Here is a 20511-nt window from a genome sequence, read left to right on the forward strand (position 1 = left end):
CAGAAGCATCCCCAGAAATTCGAGCCATCATAATGAAAATTATACCATCGAAATAACCATATTGGAGAACTCTAGTGTAGAGTTTTAAGCTTCCATCTACAAAAATCTCGAATTTTGTATTTTGCCAGAAGAAAGATCACGAATGCGCGTATACTTGCTATTTTTTTCCCCAGGGGTGATCGTATCGACCAACTGTTCTAGAAGATTGGGAAGGATCTCATTCAAACGGAAATCAAAAGTTCTTGTGCCCTTCTTAAGTGACCAAAGTGATTGGAGGGGAACTAGCCCCCTCCCTCCCCTATCGTTCACCCTAAGACATCCAATATAAACTTTAAGGTAGCCATCTGATTCAGCATAGTTCAAAGAATCAATAACTATGCTATTGATGATAACATGACCCTCCATAGTCCCTGGGGAAAGGGCTGTAAATTAAGCAACTTGCTCATATTGTTTATATATAGTATTTGTTGTTGGGACACATGCAAACATTTTTTTGACTAATTTTCTGTAAAGGGGGGGTGGAGTCCATAGGAAACTTTCGGGGGATATTTTCCAGGAGAACCTTACAGTTCGTTATAACAAACTGTAAGTAAGGATCAGCACGGCTCAATAGTAAACGTCATTCTAGTAAATGAAATTTTGACATCAAATATATAAGGTTTATTAAGTTGCGCATTACCAATCAAAAGCTACGAGCCTGAGAAAATTTGCTTGATTTTCGAAAAGGGAGAAAACACCCCTAAAAGTCAAGGAATAGCAATGAAAATTACACCATGAGATTCAGCGGATTCAAAAACCCTATTGTAAAAGTTTCAAGTTCCTATCTGCAAAAAAGTGGAATTGTTTTTTTTTTTTTAGAACAAAGATCACGGATGCGTGATTTTTTTTTCCCCCAGGGGCGATCGCATCAAACCAATAGTCCTAGAATATCGAGAAAGGACTCGTTCAAAAGGAAATTAAAAGTTCTATTGCCCATTTTTAAGTTCTATTGACCAAAAATATTGGAGAGAAAATAGCTCACTCCCTCCCTCCTTTTTCCCTCAAGTCGTCCGATCAAGATTTTGAGATAGCCATGTTGTTCATCATAGTTGAGGGGATTTTATGGTATTATTTGAAAAACAATCAGTAATTAATTTTAAAAAAGCAAGCTTCTTCAACTGAAATTAAAGAGCAACATTAAAGCTTAGAATGAACATCAGTTATTCCGTATTTGAGGGGGGGCTGCCTCTTCGTCGATCCTCGCTCTTTACACTAAAGTCTTAAAGCTCTTTCAAAATACTTCTCAGTCAAATTCAACGGGCCTTATGTTTCAGCAGTCTTTCTTCAAGAACTATGGCAAAAATTCAAGCTTTAGCGTAAAGAGCAAGGGCTGAAATAGGGGAATCCCCCCTTATATAAGGAATAAGTTCTATTCATTTTAAGTTTAAATATTACTCCGTACTTTCAGGTGAGAAAATTGTTTATTTATATTTAATTTTAATGAATAACCTTCGCTTACAGCTCTGCAGTTTTTAATAGTAGTGTATGCCAAATTAAAACAAAAACACGTGGATAAATAATTCACAAAAAGCAAGATAAGAATATACCAATCATCTTAAAAAGGTGTAGTTTTTATTTGAAGACGTGGTTGTCTTTTAGAATCAAAACACTGCTAATTCTGGAGTCGTACGGACAAAAAGTGTTGTCAAGCCTAACTAAATTTCTTTATTTATTTAAATTCACAATTCAACGGCAGCATTGACAAAATCGTAGTGCTGCTCTAAAAACTTCATAATTTTGGGACAATCCAAAGAAAAATATTAGAAAATCATTGTTTTCAAGTATGAATAGATATGAGATGGGTCCAGAAAGCAAAAAATGTTTTAATTTCGTTATTCTTGGTACTTCAATTTTCCTTTCTTTGTATCCACTTTAAGCCTGTTTAATTCTGCAAAAAAATAAGAGCTAGTATAATTTTCAGAATGAATTGAGTAGTAAGACTTCATACAGATTTTTTTCGGATCTGTCAGAGTTTCTGGAAAATACATTCCCTCTACAAAGGCAGCTATCATTCGCTTCTATCCCAGTAACAGGATCATTGTCAAGTCGCTTTAAATGTCTTTTTGTGAATGTAATACAAATGGGTGATAATTTGTTGCTGTCAGTTTAATAAACTATGTTTGACCTCAATGACAATTTGTAAAACTGACACACCTTTGACACCGGCAATGTGTTTTGTTCATTTATTTTCTCTACAGAAGGGACAAGTGTCCTCCATTAGGACCGTTTTCCTATGTTTCCTTACATGATAGCTTTCAATCCATAGGTGTCTGAGTTGGAAGGCCGTATTCAGGGGAGGGATTAGCAGATTTCACCCCTCCCCCCAGAATATTTGTCCGACTCACGTAATCGTAATAAAAATGCTTAAAAATTTATTTTTATGTATTTTAAACTTCTTTAAACTCCCCCCCCCCACCGCCTGAACAAAAATCCTGGATACGGCCCTGCTGACTTGTAAAAGTTTTTTGAAATATATTCCATTTTCTTCTTTCTTTCAATGATAACTAATTTATTTCATTGTTATGCCGAGAACTGATTCCCAATGAAATGTTCCCATTGGAACGCTTGCAGAGACGTGGCCACTTAACAACTTTTGAAGGAGAAGGACAAATCGTGATTGAAACACAAACTATTTCTATGCCTCTGACTCAACTGCAACGTATAAATCTCTACAAAAATATGTACAAGGGCAAAGTTAAACACTGTAATTCGTAAATATTTGTGCATATTTACATTAGCTAAATTAAAAAGATCTATCCCTTCAAAATTACTAACAAAATTATTTTCCAAAAGTATTTTTATTGGCTCAAACATTGCCTGACAAATCAAATAGCACGGATCTTTTTCTATAAAAAAAAAGAAAAACTAAACACTAAAAATTTTCCCCGGATGGCTAGTGCAATATTATCCAATCCCAAGCCGGGTGATAAAGGACAAATGATCCAAGACCACATTTTGATTTTTGTGCATTTTCTGTGTTTTATATTTATTCAGAATCGATTAATGGTATAGTCTGTTTGTCATTTTTGTTCTTTTTTATAATGAATTGGGTATATTTATGAAGAAAAAACACACGTCAATAACAGTGCCCTGGGGTTGTAGCCTTTAAGGGACTAAACAAAACATTGCCAAAAACAATAGTTTATTCAACTAAAAAATCCAAAAAAAAAAACAATTCGGGATTTCTCAAGAATAATGCATTTCATTTTTATATTTTTAGTTCCTTTCTAGTTCTTTGTCTAGAGAAAAAAAAACAACTCAAAACTGTTTAGCCCCTGTATTAACTGAGAAGTAAAGTGAAATAGTATCATCAAAATTATTATATTTTTTCTCCTGTAAAAGTTGATTTTTTATTTCACCTATCCCCTTTTTTTATCTTATTATGGAGCTGGTAGATTTGGTATTTAGGACGTTCATTGAAAATTTTCAGTGCGTTTTCACCCAGTTGAAGGAAATTAAATACTGTTTTCCTGTAACGTCTCACGTCTTAAGGTCATGTTGCAAAAATGGTTGTGTTCTTTTCTCGTCTCAATCTCCCTTACTATCTACCAACATTTTTCTCATATCAACCAAGTAGACAAACACAAGAACCTTTTTGATAAGAACAAACAATAAATAAAAGGAATTCCCAGCCTTCTCAAAGAATTCCAGTCTTCCCAAAAGGATGCAAAATGAACATTTTTACTGGATATCTGACTGTTGTTAGGAATGAAAAAATTAAAAGAGTACATTCCCTATTCCTTGAGATAGAAGAAGCTGAAAACCTGAGCCTCTGAACAAAAACTTTAAGATTTAATGAAGATAAACATAACAAAAAATTATGGATGGGACTAACAATAAGATAGACTTATCTTTACTATAAAAAAAATTGTTTCTAAGGGTTTTTTACTTTTTTTCAATTTGATGAAATTTTACATAATATATGCGATTGCAACAAAAAACATTCCAAAAGGAGATAACAATTAAAAAGATTATCAAATATTCTTTTGAGGACTTCCTTTTTTATAAATTCTTTTTCCAATCGTGAAAAAGCATTATGAAAATTAGTGCAATTAGTGAGACACAAGTTCACTGCCTTATAACTCGCAAAGTAAATATACTAACCAAATACATCATGATGTTATTACAAAGGAATTTGATTTCCAAAAAATTGATCAGGAACAGTATTTTGTGGATTGACTATTCACAGTATATTTTTTCATTATTATTATTATTTGCTTCTTGTGGCAGTTTTATTTTCGACAAAAATCTTTTTATCTTTGATACTTCGGACTTCTTAAGCTTGGCCGTTAATACTGTGCAAAATAACAATTTAAACATCAAAATGAACGAATATCACGGTGTATTTACGGGATATACGGTTTATCAAATTGAAATTCGTATTGTGTGAGATCTCAAAAATAACCAAAAGATTTTGTTAAAATTTGAAAAGACAGAATCAAGCATCAATAGCTTTCATACCCCAATTTTTATATCTTAAAATTAGATATACTCTAATTTTATATAGTAGCGTTTTTGTTTTGCCTTTCTGGTTGTGAAGCCTCTGTCGGCAGTTCTTAATCTCAAACACAAAACTGAAAAACTGTTATTTTTAAAGGGCTTTTTGCCATCCCTGAGACGGAATATCGTTTAAACTTCACCTCATGGTAAGAATCTGAGCACAAACTAAGTAGCCAAAACAAAATTTAGAAATTTAGGCATTTGTCATTCTTTTTTGAATTTGTAAAAAAGAAGTGTCTAGTCCTAATTTGATCTGATGTGAATCCAATTTTACACACTATAGATCTTCCTATTATTATAAATAGCCAAATATTGTGCAATATCATGGAGATACCCAAATGAAGAGCAGGGTCTAATATTTAACCACATAAATGATAGATGACATTTCTTTTTTTCACCCAAAATTTTGGGCGTGATCCTAACTTAACTATGTAACTCTTATTGACTCCCACTTGAATGTAAACATAAATACTGTTAACTCTTACTCTCCTATTAAGGTGTTGAGGAGAGTATATAGTAGCCTATATACTCTCCTCATCCGTATATCTTCCAATTCAGCAAAATATGATTTGCCTTTGGGTACTTTATAATTTTACTTACTGCAGTGCAAGCAAAGCAAGCAACTTAATTTCAGATCATTTGCTGATCATTTCAGATCAGCAAGCAACTTCAAACATTTCAGAAAGTCATTATTGTTTGGTCCATGGAATTCTATCAAGAAGAGCTTCTGGTTTCTTAGAAAGACCGGAAGTCAGCAACAACTGTCAAGAAGTGGCTCTGGGTAGGAGCATATTACATACAAATTGTAAATTTTCCGAAAAATTGATCTTATTTACTAGCGCAATAAACTTCAGAGCAAGGGGTAGTTGGTCTAGTTTATCAACCCCTTGTCTTGTTTCACTTTACAGTCATCTTTTGTTCACTTCTTTTCGCTTTTTTACCAACAAAAGATTGGTGAACAGCTTTTAAGACATACACATTAATAAAGTTTAATCAATAATTACGACGGTTATATTCAATTTGTTGTTCCTAGATTACAGTTTTGTCAAATAATTGTTTATTCAATGCAAGAGACGAACTAATACAATATTTAAGTATAAAAGAAAGTGACGAAGAGGGAGTAGCTGCCATTTCTGTGTTGACTGGTTCCCAAAGCTTTTCTTCTATTTTTTCTTTTTCTGTTTTTTTTGTTTACCCACAACCGACAATTTGGTAGACAGTAAGGAAAATAAAACATAACAATCAAAATGAAAATAAACACTATTTAATAGCTAAGAACATGACAATCAAACCAATGACAGTTCATTTGGAAACTCTCTTTTAGCAGACCTTACATAAAATTATACTTCACTTTCATAATCAGAATATTTTGCTTCAGCATACCCTTCACTTCAAGCAAAACAGAGGGCAACTGACTCTGTTTTAGTGAGAAGATAAAAAACTGAGAAAAAAAAGTTTTGTGTTCCCCTTGAATAAGCAACTTGTGACTCATTGCTATCAGTTACTATTAAGATACTGAAGACATAAGGAGATGGAGGGGAGATATAGATCACAAATCGTAGGAAAGTTTTGCAATATTTACAGCAGGGGATGGGGACATGGATGGTCTCTATTATAGGAGATAACTTATTTTCTATGGATATTGACTTTCGGCGTCTTAAACATTAATTTGATAAATACAATAAAATCAATACTGACTGTCTGTTCAACAATATTTGTGCAAGATCTCTAAAGACAAATTACGTAATAAATAAGTGAATAATCGTTTATTAGTCTATATAGGTTTGCAACCCAACACCTATGCCCAAAATTTGAACCCATCTGTGTCATTCATCCTTAACTAAATTGTGACACATGTTTATGTGTTTTAGTGTGTCAATAACATTAGACTTAATTTTTAAACTAATATTTTAAACTGTATTTAAAAAAACTAGTTATATATTTAATTGTTTATTTTTCTTTGCTTCTTTTAACAAATTACTCGCAGTTTTTTTTTTTTTTTTTTTAATTATATTGATTTTGGGCGTAAATCTCTTGCAAAAGAAAAAACAATATCACTGCTGGTAGTACACTGTTCGAGACTGAAAGAGTTCAGAATGGAGGTTTCGATCATCTTGAACTAACTGAGTATCTCGTGGCTGTTTTAGTAGGCATTTTGGCAATTCTGTTCCATATTATAGCTTTGTGGAAAACAATAAATGTCTTGGAAGTATCTCTTTTGGAGTATTTAACACTTTTGGTAAACAATTATATATATATATATATATATATATATATATATATATATATATATATATATATATATATATATATATATATAAATATATATGTACATATATGTATAGTACCGGAAGCCTGGAGGCTTCACCGCCGGGCCCAGGCACGCGGCAGGCTTTTATATATGGATTCTCATTGTCGCTTGTCTTCTAGCCACAGAAAATTTCTTGTCTTTTCAAACTGAATCTGTTCAAAGATATTTGATTGTTAAATCAAGTCCAATTTCTAACAACGATATCTACTAAGCTTCAAACTTTTGGTTTTCTTGTTTAAGGTTTTTGAATTTTTGTAATCGCTTGTTAAAATATACACAAATATTTTTGCAATTACCAGTTTTTATTCTTTACGGAATTTAATGTCTTTCAATACTGTATCTTTTCAAAGATATTTGATTATTAAAGCAAGTTCAATTTCTAACAACGATGTCTACTAAGCTTCAACTTTCGGCTTTCTTTTTTAAGATTTATGAATTGTTGCAATCCCTTGTTAAAATAGATAATTTTGCCAATACCAGTTTTTTGCTCTTTACACAGTTAAATTTCTTTTTATTCTGAACTCTATTCAAAGATATTTGATATCTGCGTGCACTCGGCACGCGGCAGGCTCCTATATATGAATTCTTTAAATGGATTCTCACTGTCGCTTGTCTTCTAACCCCAGGTAATTTTTTGTCTTTTCATACTGAAGTCTATTCAAAGATATTTGATTATTAAAGCAAGTCCAATTTCTAACATCGATATCTACTAAGCTTCAAACTTTTGGTTTTATTTTTTAAGGTTTTTGAACAGAGCCAAATATGGCTCTGAAGCATGGGCGCTCCAAAAAGCGGATGAAGATTTGCTAGATGTTTTCCAGAGAAATTGCTTAAGGATTGTTGTGGGTACCCGGCTGACTGACCGTATTTCAAACAATAAGTTATACGAAAAGTGTGGTTCAATACCTCCTTCTAGGGCTATAATGAAAGAATGATTGAGGTGGCTAGGGCACGTTGTGCGGATGAAGGATGACAGATTGCCGAAGATATTTTTTTTTTCGGCCAACCGTCTAGGGCTAAACGGAAAGCAGGTCGTCCTCGTCTGGGGCGGGAGGACGTCATAACGAAAGATTTAAAGGAAATGGGAACTTCGTGGGCGGGTGTAAAAAGGGAGGCTTTGAAAGGATTGGGATGGAGGAGGAGCGTGCGTAGCTGTGTTGGTTTCTGTGGCTTGGTGCTGCGGTGAGTTGTTAGAAGAAGAAGAAGAAGTTTTTGAATTGTTCCAATCCCTTGTTAAAATATATACGAATATTTTTGAAATTACCAGTTTTTTGCTCTTTTCTCAATTAAATGTCTTTCATACTGCAATATATTCAAATACATTTGATTGTTACAGAATGTCCGATTTCTAACAACGATTTCTACTAATCCTCAAACTTTTGATTTTATTTTGAAAGGTTTTTGATTTTTTGTAATCCCTTGTTAAAATATATACAAATATTTTTGCGATTAGGCCTACTAGTTTTTTTTTTATCTTTGCGCAATCACATGTTTTTTCATACTTCAGTCTATTCAAAGATATTCGATTATTACAGCAAGTCCGGTTTCTAACAACGATTTCTACTAAGCTTCAAACGTTTTGTTTTATTGTTTAAGGTTTTTGAATTGACGTGATCCCTTGCTAAAAAATATACAAATGTTTTTGCACTTACCAGTGTTTTTTTCTCGTTTCTCAATTAAATGTCTTTCATACTGCAGCGTCAAACTTTTGATTTTATTTTTAAAAGTTTTTGAATTTTTGTAATCCCTTGTTAAAATATATACAAATATTTTTGCGATTACCAGTTTTTTTTATCTTTGCGCAATCAAATGTTTTTTCATACTTCAGTCTATTCAAAGATATTGAATACCGGACAGCAAGTCCGGTTTCTAATAACGATTTCTACTAAGCTTCGAACGTTTTGTTTTATTGTTTAAGGTTTTTGAATTGATGTGATCCCTTGTTAGAAAATATACAAATGTTTTTGCACTTACCAGGGTTTTTTTCTCTTTTCTCAATTAAATGTTTTTCATACTGACGTCTATTTAAAGATATTTGATTTTTACATTCCGATTCCTAACAGCGATTTCTACTAAGCATCAAAATTTTGGTTTTATTTTTAAAGGTTTTTGAATTTTGTTATCCCTTGTTAAAATGTACATGAATATTTTTGCGATTACCAGTTTTTTTATCTTTGCGCAATCGAATGTTTTCTCATACTCAAGTCCTTTCAAAAATATTTGATTGTTAAAGCAAGTCCAATTTCTAACAACAATTTCTACTAAGCTTCAAACTTTTGATTTTATTTTTTAAGGTTTTTGAACAGAGCCAAATATGGCTCTGAAGCATGGGCGCTCCGAAAAGCGGATGAAGATTTGCTAGATGTTTTGCAGAGAAATTGCTTAAGGATTGTTGTGGGTACCCAGCTGACTGACCGTATTTCAAACAATAAGTTATACGAAAAATGTGGCTCAATACCTCCTTTTAGGGCTATAATGAAAGAAAGATTGAGGTGGTTAGGGCACTTTGTGTGGATGAAGGATGACAGATTGCCGAAGATTTTTTTTTTGGCCAACCGTCTAGAGCTAAACGGAAAGCAGGTCGTCCTCGTCAAGGGTGGGAGGACATCATAAAGAAAGATTTAAAGGAAATGGGAACTTCGTGGGCGGGTGCAAAGGGAGGCTTTGAATAGATTGGGATGGAGGAGCGTGCGTAGCTGTGTTGGCCTCTGCGGCTTGGTGCTGCGGTGAGTTGTTAGAAGAAGAAGAAGAAGTTTTTGAATTGTTCCAATCCCTTGTTAAAATATATACAAATATTTTTGAAATTACCAGTCTTTTGCTCTTTTCTCAATTAAATGTCTTTCATACTGCAATCTATTCAAATACATTTGATTGTTACAGAATGTCCGATTTCTAACAACGATTTCTACTAAGCGTCAAACTTTTGATTTTATTTTTAAGGGTTTTTGAATTTTTGTAATCCCTTGTTAAAATATATACAAATACTTTTGCGATTACCAGTTTTTTTTTTATCTTTGCGCAATCAAATGTTTTTTCATACTTTAGTCTATTCAAAGATATTCGATTATTACAGCAAGTCAGGTTTCTAACAACGATTTCTACTAAGCTTCAAATGTTTTGTTTTATTTTTTAAGGTTTTTGAATTGATGTGATCCCTTGTTAAAAAATATACAAACATTTTTGCACTTACCAGTTTTTTTTTCTCTTTTCTCAATTAAATGTCTTTCATACTGCAGTCTATTCAAAGATAATTGATTTTTACATTCCCATTCCTAACAACGATTTCTACTAAGCATCAAACTTTTGGTTTGATTTTTAAAGGTTTTTTAAATTTGTAATCCCTTGTTAAAATATACATGAATATTTTTGCGATTACCAGCTTTTTTATCTTTGCGCAATCGAATGTTTTCTCATACTCAAGTCTATTCAAAGATATTGGATTATTACAGTAAGTCCGGTTTCTAACATCGATTTCTACTAAGCTTCAAACTTTTGGTTTTATTGTTTAAGGGTTTTTGAATTGTTGTAATCCCGTGTTAAAATATATACAAATATTTTTGCAATTGCCAGTTTTTTTTGATCTTTACGCAATACAATGTCTTTTCATCCTAAGGTTTATTCAAAGATATTTGATTATTACAGAAAGTCGGATTTCTAACAACAATTTCTACTAAGCTTCAAACTTTCGGTTTTCTTTTTTAAGGTTTTGGAAATGTTGTGATCCCTTGTTAAAATGTACAAATATTTTAGCAATTTTTCGTTTTTTGCTCTTCCCGCAATTCAGTGTATTTCATACTGCAGTCTCTTCAAGGATATTTGATTATTACAGCAAGTCCAATTTCTTACAACGATTTCTACTAAGCTTCAAGCTTTTGGTTTTCTTTCTTAAGGTTTTGAAATTTTTATAATCCCTTGGTAAAATATGTACAAATATTTCTGCAATTACCAGTTTTCTGTTCTTTATGCAATTTTATGTCTTTTCATACTGAATATATTCAAAAATATTTGAATATTACAGCAAGTCTGCTTTCTAACAATAATTTCCACTAAGCTTCAAACTTTTAGTTTTCTTTTTTAAGATTTTAAAATTGTTGTAATCCCTTTTCAAAAAATATAGGCCACAAATATGTTTGCAATTACCAGTTTTTTGCTCTTTAAGGAATTTAATGTATTACTCCATACAAAAAAATCTTTAATTTTCCCTCATAAGTGTAACAAGCATGACAACGTCATTGCAGATGTACATAAAAATGATGTTACTCACATAAATATTGTTTTCCTAAAATTAAGGCTCTTAACGAATTTTCTCAAACTTTTGACCCATCTAAATCTTTTTTTCAGGTCAGAATATACCAGGATTACAATTTTCCCGAAAACAACAATTTCTACTAAGCTTCAAACTTTTGCTTTTCTTTTTTAAGATTTTGGAATTGTTGTAATCCCTTGTCAAAACATATACAATTATTTGTGCAATTACCATTTTTTTGCCCTTTACGCAATTTTTGTAATCCCTTGTCAAAATTTATACAAATATTTTGGCAATTACCAGTTTTTTGCTCTTTAAGTAATTTAATGTACTTCTCCATACCTGAAAATTTTCAACTTTTCCTCATAAATGTGACAAGCATGACAACGTCATTGCAGATGTACATAAAAATGATGTTACTCACATAAATATTGTTTTCCTAAAATTAAGGCTCTTAACGAATTTTCTCAAACTTTTCACCCATCTAAATCGTTTTTTCAGGTCTGAATATACCAGGATTACAATTTTCCCGAAAACAAAAATTTCTACTAAGCTTCAAACTTTTGCTTTTCTTTTTTAAGATTTTGGAATTGTTGTAATCCCTTGTCAAAACATATACAATTATTTGTGCAATTACCATTTTTTTGCCCTTTACGCAATTTTTGTAATCCCTTGTCAAAATTTATACAAATGTTTTTGCAATTACCAGTTTTTTGCTCTTTAAGCAATTTAATGTACTTCTCCATCCCTGGAAATCTTCAACTTTTCCTCATAAATGTGACAAGCATGACAACGTCATTGCAGATGTACATAAAAATGATGTTACTCACATAAATATTGTTTTCCTAAAATTAAGGCTCTTAACGAATTTTCTCAAACTTTTGACCCATCTAAATCGTTTTTTCAGGTCATAATATACCAGGATTACAATTTTCCCGAAAACAACAATTTCTACTAAGCTTCAAACTTTTGCTTTTCTTTTTTAAGATTTTGGAACTGTTGCAATCCCTTGTCAAAACATATACAAATATTTGTGCAATTACCAGTTTTTTGCCCTTTACGCAATTTAATTTATTTTCATGTGTCTTTTCAAAGATATTTGAGCATTAACCAAGTCCAATTTCTAACAGCGATTTCTGTTAAGCTTCAAACTTTTGGTTTTATTTTTTAAGGTTTTTGAATTGTTGGAATCCCTTGTTAAAATATATACAAGTATTTATTCATTTCTATTTCTTCATTTATTTCTTCATTTATCTTCATTTATTTCTATTTATTCATTTATTTTATTTTATTTTATTTATTTGAAAACCTATTATACAAAAGCAAGAAAACGTAGCAGTAAGAGACTATATATGCTGCAGAACAGTAAGGTTAAACAATCATACAAGAATTAAATTATTATTGTTATTATTAAAAATTATTGAAAAATTATTTGGTCACTTAAAAAGGGCACTAGAACTTTTAATTTCCGTTCCAATGAGCCCTCCCACGATATTCTAGGACCACTGGGGACGATACGATCACCCCAGGGGAAAAAAACAAAAAAAAAACAAATATACACGCATCCGTGATCTTTCTTCTGGCAAAAAAGGCAAAATTCCACATTTTTGTAGATAGGTGCTTGAAACCTCTACAGAATGGTTCTCTGATACGCTGAATATGATGATGTGATTTTCATTGAGGTTCTATAGCTTTTAGGGGGTCTTTTCCCCTTTTTTCTAAAATCATCCAAATTTTATCAGGCGCTTAACTTTTGATAGGTAGGACTAAACTTGATGAAACTTATATATTTGAAATCAGCATGAAAATCTGATTCTTTTGATGTATCTATTGGTATCAAAATTCTGTTTTTTTAGTCATTTACAAAAATAAAATCCTTGGATTTTATCTAACGAATTTTTTTTTAATTTTCATGTATTTTTATAGTTTGAATTAAAAATTTGTAATAGTGTATTAATAGCGTTCTAATAGTGTACTTCTATTTTTGACGATCTGACTTTAGTTTTAGGAGTTATTGGCTATTTCGTTTTTTATTATGGGACGTGATCATCTCTTACTAGGCTGCTAGCTAGCGCTGCAACCTGGATATCTGCCATGGTTTGTTCTTTGCTAGGTTTCAGCTATCTCTACATTCATAATACCGATGACACTAAAATAATCCGTATTTATAATTAACTACAGCTGCAGACCCAGATAAGCTATATTGATGAGCTATATTGATCCTTTATGTAAATTTACCTATACAAGTTAGTATAGGCAAGAGTTCGTTCTTTATTATAACTTTTAATATAACTACCGCTGCAACCTGGACTAACCAAAAATTGAAAACTCTCTGGAAAGACAGGTGCTATTTGTGTTGGCTGGGATACCCTTCTTCGTCTTTTTTGGGCTGCCAATTGTCTCTGTAGATCCGCTGCAAACTGAAACGCATATCGTCGAACCATTGTTTTCTTAACAAAGGCCTGATAAGTATTAATGACCTCATCCATGTCAAATCACCTTCTAACCGCATGTATCTTTGCTCTTCTTTTTTCTTTTTGATACGCTCTAGTTGTTGTTTTTGCATATCTTCTAACCGCACGTGTCTTTGCATTTTTGACACGTTTTTTTAATTTTGATTACTTCAGATACTTTAGCAATGGCCTTTTCTTTAGCTGCCCGTATTGGTGTTGTCGTAACTGATGGTCCAGGTTGTCGATTTTCAAATATTATCACGTTTAATAGTTTAGGTGCTGGTTCCACAGAGTTGTCTGTAAATGCAAATTTTCTTTTTTGGGAGTCTTCCTTTAGACATTGTACTGGATAAATAAATGTTTGCGTTAGATAAATATAACTGACTACATTTGGAAACATACATTGCTTATATAAGAGGAATGATGTCATAAAATGTCTTGATGCCATGACTTACATGACGTCATTGTAATTTTTCACGTGCATAACGTCATTGTAATTTTTTCTACATGACGTAATTTGCAAAAATTAAAACTCTTAACAAATTTTATCAGACTTCTGACCTATCTAAGTTGTTTTTTTATGCAAGAATATCCCAAGATACCAATTTTACCGAAAAAATCTGGAGCCCTTTTCGAGAAACAGAATAAATACATACACAATTATTATATATATATATATATATATATATATATATATATATATATATATATATATATATATATATATATATATATATATATATATATATATATATATATATATATATATATATATATATATATATATATATATATATATATATATATATATGTTTATATTCTATATAAAGCGAAATCGGTTTGTTTTAAGAAATTATCAAATGGAGCTTCCAGATATAACTCATTAAAATCATTAGTATCTTGGCGGGTTTTTCTCCATTTTCATTATGTGCTAATATTCTAATGCTTATAACTTTTGATAAGTAACCCTGAACTTAATAAGTGATATGTATATGAAATAGTCATATAAAATAGATCCTTTTAGTGTACAGATTTTTCCACTTTCTCTCTTTTTTTAAAGCTATGCTTGCTAAATTCATTCACATTTTTGAGTTCATTTGTATGAGCAGCTTTGTAGAGCCTGTTGGTTCAATTTCCAGGTAAATTGTTGCAAATGGAATTCTGGTAGAAACAACCATAAAAGCCTCAAAAATAGAAGGCATAGTAACAACCTCAAGAATTTAAATAGAAAAAGGGAACGCTGGAAAATAACCCTATGAGTAAAACCAGCAATTTGTCTAGTCATCAAGACTGAATTCCCAGGGTACCATCCAAGTGATGCAAGGAGCATTGTTCAAAAGCTGGGTGGCAGACCTAATGAAGAATTCTGCTTCGTAAAAACTCAATATACCCATTACGTTTGACAGCGAAATACTAATTATTCCGCAACACCCTTCAAATAACCAAATATTTTTGCTGCATAAATGTATTCTTTTACTAAAAGCTCTGAAACTATTTTTACCAACTGATCATTATGTATCCAAGGAATAATTTATCCTGAAAGTAAAGTAATATCCACTTCCCTACTTGTATCCCAAAATATGCTCCAGGATAGAGAGAAGCTAATGACCTACATAACAACCTTTTTTTACAGCTTCAAGTAGTAAATAAAAGAAAGAATATTAAAGCCTATTGACTTCATTCGTTTTGTAACTTGTAGAGACACATCCTCGGTGAATATAAATAGCAGACATATCAATAGAAGGTTAGAAAGGTGGAAGAGATTTTAGAAAATTTTCAGACATATTTCTATCAAAATACAGGCTTTTCCAGTGTCTGTACTTATCACTAGTAGTAATTATAGCATGAAACATGCTAGACGATTATTATCTTCCTTTATGGGAGTTTTCTGCAGACAAAACAAATAAATTTGGATTACTTACTGTAGCTTTTTTTTTATTTTCCACCCGTTTAATCATGCCTTAATGCGTAAAGTTGAGTAAAACAGAAAATTTACTTTATCATCACAATACTTTGCTATTTTGAAAGCAAGTTGTATTTTAAAAAAAGTTAGTTCCAAAGCTTCTTTTAAGTATAATAGTATAATAGCCCAAACAATATAATATACTAGGGCTGTATATAAACAAAAAAAAATTGTCCAAAAAGAGCTGTCTAACATCTGTTGATTTGTTCAAAAGCTGGGTGGCTACTGTGAAAAAATACGTACTGATTGGGAGTTTGGCTACGTGACAAAGACCTGAAAAAGACAGATTGACCCTGTCTAAAAAAAAGAGAGCATAGCTACTGAGTAAGCTAAACTTAGGTTTTACTTTGTAACCGAATGCTCAAGGGATTTTAAGCTTGTGTCTGCGAAAAAGGTCAGCCAAAGGGTAGCTCATAGGAAGATTAAATGCAACTTCAAATAATCTATTCTCGGGAAGCACAAGAAAGATTGTTTGGTGTTTCTCCACACAAAATAATAGTCTGAAAGATAGGTAAACACAAAAGTGTATTCTAGGGGAAATAATTATATCAATTGAATTAAATATATTTTTAATTTGGGACTCGAATCCACTTTGTATTTAATATTTATGTTGGTTTTCTACGTAAAGAGCAAATTGTACCCTGGAGCAATTGACATAATCTTCTAGAACATCGTAAGTACAGAGCAAGGCTCTATGACCGGGAATGAAGAAAGAACGTAATACAAAATAAAAACAAAACAAAAAAAAAACACTGAAAAGGAAAATAAAGATGAAAGGCAGCCACTGTACACTAGCTACCCGCTGAAAACCAAGCTGGATCAACCAAGCTGGATCTACAGTAAATAATTTAAACGGACAATTTTAACCTGGTCCAGATTCATCGACCGGGATATTAACAAAAACATATATAAATTATTTATTTCAAATTATGCAAAAGAGACTAAAAATTATTTTACACTTTTTCTGAAGAAATCAAACAAGTAACACTTTTCTAGCCGAGTCTGGCATTTATTCCAGGCAGCACGAAAAGCGTTCAGAGAATTGAAGCCTGATCCTACTGGTGGACAGAAATTAATTCGAATGTTACCAGAATTACGAACATGAATAGAATGATCAGAGATAAGAGATGGACTAGTTTTGAGGACCGTGAGAACATCTCTGTGTAATTGAACAAAAACAAAGACACGCTTGAAGAAAAAAATCATGGCTTCAAAAGCCACTCTTATATATTTCAGGCAACTTCAGGCGCCTAACTTCCAGTTTCTATTAGCCTTATCAAATAAAACAATATATTCAAGTAACAGAAATGAACGACATTAAAACTTAAAAAGCACAGACATTATTCCATATACAAGTTTGACTTCCCTTCCTCGCCTACCTTCCCCCTACCCGCTCTTTGCGCTAAAGTTCCAATTCTTCTTTAACCACCATTGTGTTCGTTCTTGAAGAATGGGGAATAATTTTAAAGTCGTTCCTTGTTTTCAGTTGCAAAAACTTTGAAAAGATATGATAGGGGATACCGCCTTCAATATCTCTCAACAGCTTGCTGTTAAATTGTATATATCAGTATTTTTGATTTAATTGTGAGCGTAAAACTTTGCCCGAGGATTAGCACAATTTATCTGGCACTTAATTTCTTTTACATGGTAACGAGTGACTATAGCGATCGAATGCATTTGAAAAAAAAACTTGTAATGCTTGCCGGAAGACTCTGAACTTAATGAATACCTCGTCGTTGAAATTACCGTAAAAAGTAGATTCTTTTAAAGTCTATGTTGCTATTGAAACTTCTTTTTAAAGTTTCAGTTATTATAATAACGAGTCGCATCACAGTTACAGTTCATTGCCAAGTAACTGTCTCACCCCTCTTCCTGGGAAAATTCCCGACATCACTCAAGATGCTCCTTTATCTTGTGTGCGGGTTAGCATTTGAATTTAACCTTTTATGTTGCAAAGAAAATGTTTTAATTCAATAAGAAATGAGCTATCACCCCACATCATCTATATTCAGACTTAATCAAAGAGGAGGGAGATTGAAAATTAAATTATACTTCCTTCCTCCCCCTTCATACGCTCTTCTATATTTATTTCATACTTAAGGATAATAAGAAAATTTGGATATGAATGCACATATTTGAGGCATCAGATCCCCCCACCACCACAACGCAATGAACCAAGGACCCCCCACCATTATAGCTGATACAAAATTACAGATAATTTCATCCAGCATCAAGTGAATCAACTTGGTTAAATAAAACTTTACCAAGGTTAAAGGTTAAAGAGTCTATATTAATAATTTATTTTATGTAGGCTACGTGACTGCTTAGGAACGAATATACCACCGTGCGGTATTACTGCCTCTAAAACTGGGAAGCTCGATATGCTGTTTCTAATTTAATTTTTTCTTACAATTTTTAGTTTTGAATCCATTGGCTATCTCAGAAATTTTAAGTCAATAGCAGCTTTTCCCTCTTTTAGTCAGAATTATTGTTCAGCGCTGCTTAATGGCAGAAAACGCTACTTTGCTGTGGCACAATTTTTTTTTTGTGTTGTTCAAAAAGGGCACCAGGGCTTTAGATTTTTGTTTCAATGAGCCGCTCGAGATGTTTCTTCTCCAAAAAAAACAAAATTCCGAATTTTTAAAGATGGGAGCTTGAAACCTCTGCAATGGGGTTCTGTTACGTGATGCCTAAGCATCCTTTCAATGGTAGATCTTAAGGCTACTCATTACTACAACACTGATGTAACTTGTTTTAAGGGGGCGGGCCTTCTAAGGACCAAGATCATCATTTGTAGCAGATAATGGTAAAAGGCCCCACTCTACTCTGTTTGATTATTTTCGTTGCTTGAGAAAACCAGTAAATCTTAAGTTTCTGTCCAAATTTACCCCCTCTCCCATTCTTTGAGCAATTGTAATCTGGTTGAGAGAGACATCCATTTGAGAAAAGAGAAGAAAGAAAAAGAAAAAACGCAGATTGATTTCGTAACAGGGAGAACAAACATGTTTATTAATTTAGACAGACAGTACCCACTTAGCCATATTTTAGAATCAAATGCTGCGGGCCCTGCGCTCCAGGAAGTCCTGTGTAAAGAAATGAAAAATATTAGCTCATAAATTTTGACAGAGACAAATTCAGAACATTTTGTTCGGGTACATTTTTTTCCGGGATTAAAACATACTTTCAGAGCAGAGATGTGTGAGGCATTGGGCATATCCCTCCTGGACATTACATAAGTTAGGGAAAATAGTTCACAAGTTATAACTAACTATAAACTTTGTTTTTTGGTCATTTGTTACTATACTGCCAATGCAGGAAGGTTGCAGCGAATCCTTCCTGGTTTGGTTACTAGTGGTTCGGACGTCTTATGTCGTAAGTTAACATTTACCTTATTTTGCGTTCCAGCCTATGTTGAGGATATGTCTTAAGTAAATATTGTCTAATACTAGGAGTTTTTTAAGTTGTCGGTCTAAGTGTAACGTTTTTAAGTCGTAATAAAACACGGAAGACATGTTCTATTGGAGAGTTTAAGCTTTAACTTCAAGTACTATTAGCTTTTCCAGATTTTTGTTCGTTCTCTCAGAGAAAAAAAGCTATGATCAATGCTAAGCTGCTCTCCATGATAATTAAACTCTATATCCTGTTCGACCAGTCAGCTATTGTATCGTAAATCTAAAGAAGATCCAATGTTTGTCATACTTTTTGCTTTATTGATACTTTTTGTTTTCAGGTAAAATAGTTCGGCATTATCATAGACTTTATTTACATACTGCTGGATCTTTGTCTTGCAGGACTCAAAGAGATCGATAAAATCAAAAGGTGTTAACTGTCGCTTTAACACAATGAAAGAAATTTTAAATTTCATCTTAAATAGCATAAACCAAAGGAAGATCCAATCACGAGGTAAAACCAGCTGTTTGTGAACTAGTTTCAAAGTTGAATAAGTTGGAAACGGGAATAAGGACCATAGTTTTAGCACTGAATTCTAGGTTGCTTGTAACCATCTTAGCACCTAATTACATTTATCTAATTAAGATATGTCCTGTATGAACCATGAAATGGGCGCGTCGACGCAACGTAGCTAACATTTTCAGATATTGAGACTAATGGTTCGTTTACACATTGCGGAAATCCATGCGGAAATCCGTCCGTTTCTGTTCGAACTCTGGCTAAAATAACGCTGCGTTTTAAGGCAAAGATTCCAAATTATTGCAACAGCGTGACCTACAGTCAAAGGGGTGAAAGGACTTATTGGTAGCCATATGCTGGATATCCCATGTAGCTATCATCAAAACATCAAGAAGGGTATATTGTTCTTACCCTCTTCTGAAAGCTGTTGAGCAATAGAGAGCCAAATGACATCGTTTTTTTTAGTTTTCTTAAAGCCTGGCTGGGTGCGCAGGATCATACAAGTTGGGCTAGCCTTGAACCAAAGTTATAAGATCGTGTAGTTTTTGATAATACATACTCATGGTTTTATTCATTTAAAAACCTTGCCAAGATTCCGTCCTAATTTGACCAAACCGTTGCGGAAAGCTAGAGAAATTTTCTAGCATGAAAACGGACGGATTTTCCGCACGGATTGCTAAACCCGCATGAATTTCCACAATGTGTAAACGAACCATAAAGCTAACAAATTCTGGCTCACTGTGAATGTTACCAACCAACATCAACACGGCGGTTGCAAGCAAGATAGTAAGTATGACTTTTTTTGCGGTTCTACCGCACTCACAAAGTCGTGGAAAACTAAATAGCATAACCAAAATCTTATAACAAGATACGAGATTTCTTTGTGGCCTTTGCACATTTGGATCTAGAGTTGATTGTAACATATCATGTGGCTTCTGGCTAAAAGCAGCTTTTAAAGTTACAATGACAAATTAATTAGAGCAATGTTTCCCATATCTTACAAATTTCCTTGTATTTAATGGTGACTAGCTGTAGCAGGATAAATTCTTTTTTCGACATTCCAGCGCAGAAACTGTGAATTAAGGAACAA

At 32.7% G+C, this 20511-nt stretch overlaps 1 protein-coding gene across 1 annotated transcript in view; it reads right to left on the reverse strand.

Annotated features, from left to right (window-relative positions):
• The window catches only part of LOC148956173 (coiled-coil domain-containing protein AGAP005037), a 398884-nt gene that overhangs the window by 299140 nt on the left and 79233 nt on the right, over positions 1-20511 (reverse strand). The window lies entirely within an intron of this gene.

The sequence above is a fragment of the Artemia sp. Qi Xiang Cuo genome, chromosome 1, assembly GCF_049724085.1.
Source record: "Artemia sp. Qi Xiang Cuo chromosome 1, ASM4972408v1, whole genome shotgun sequence".
NCBI lineage: Eukaryota > Metazoa > Arthropoda > Branchiopoda > Anostraca > Artemiidae > Artemia > Artemia sp. Qi Xiang Cuo.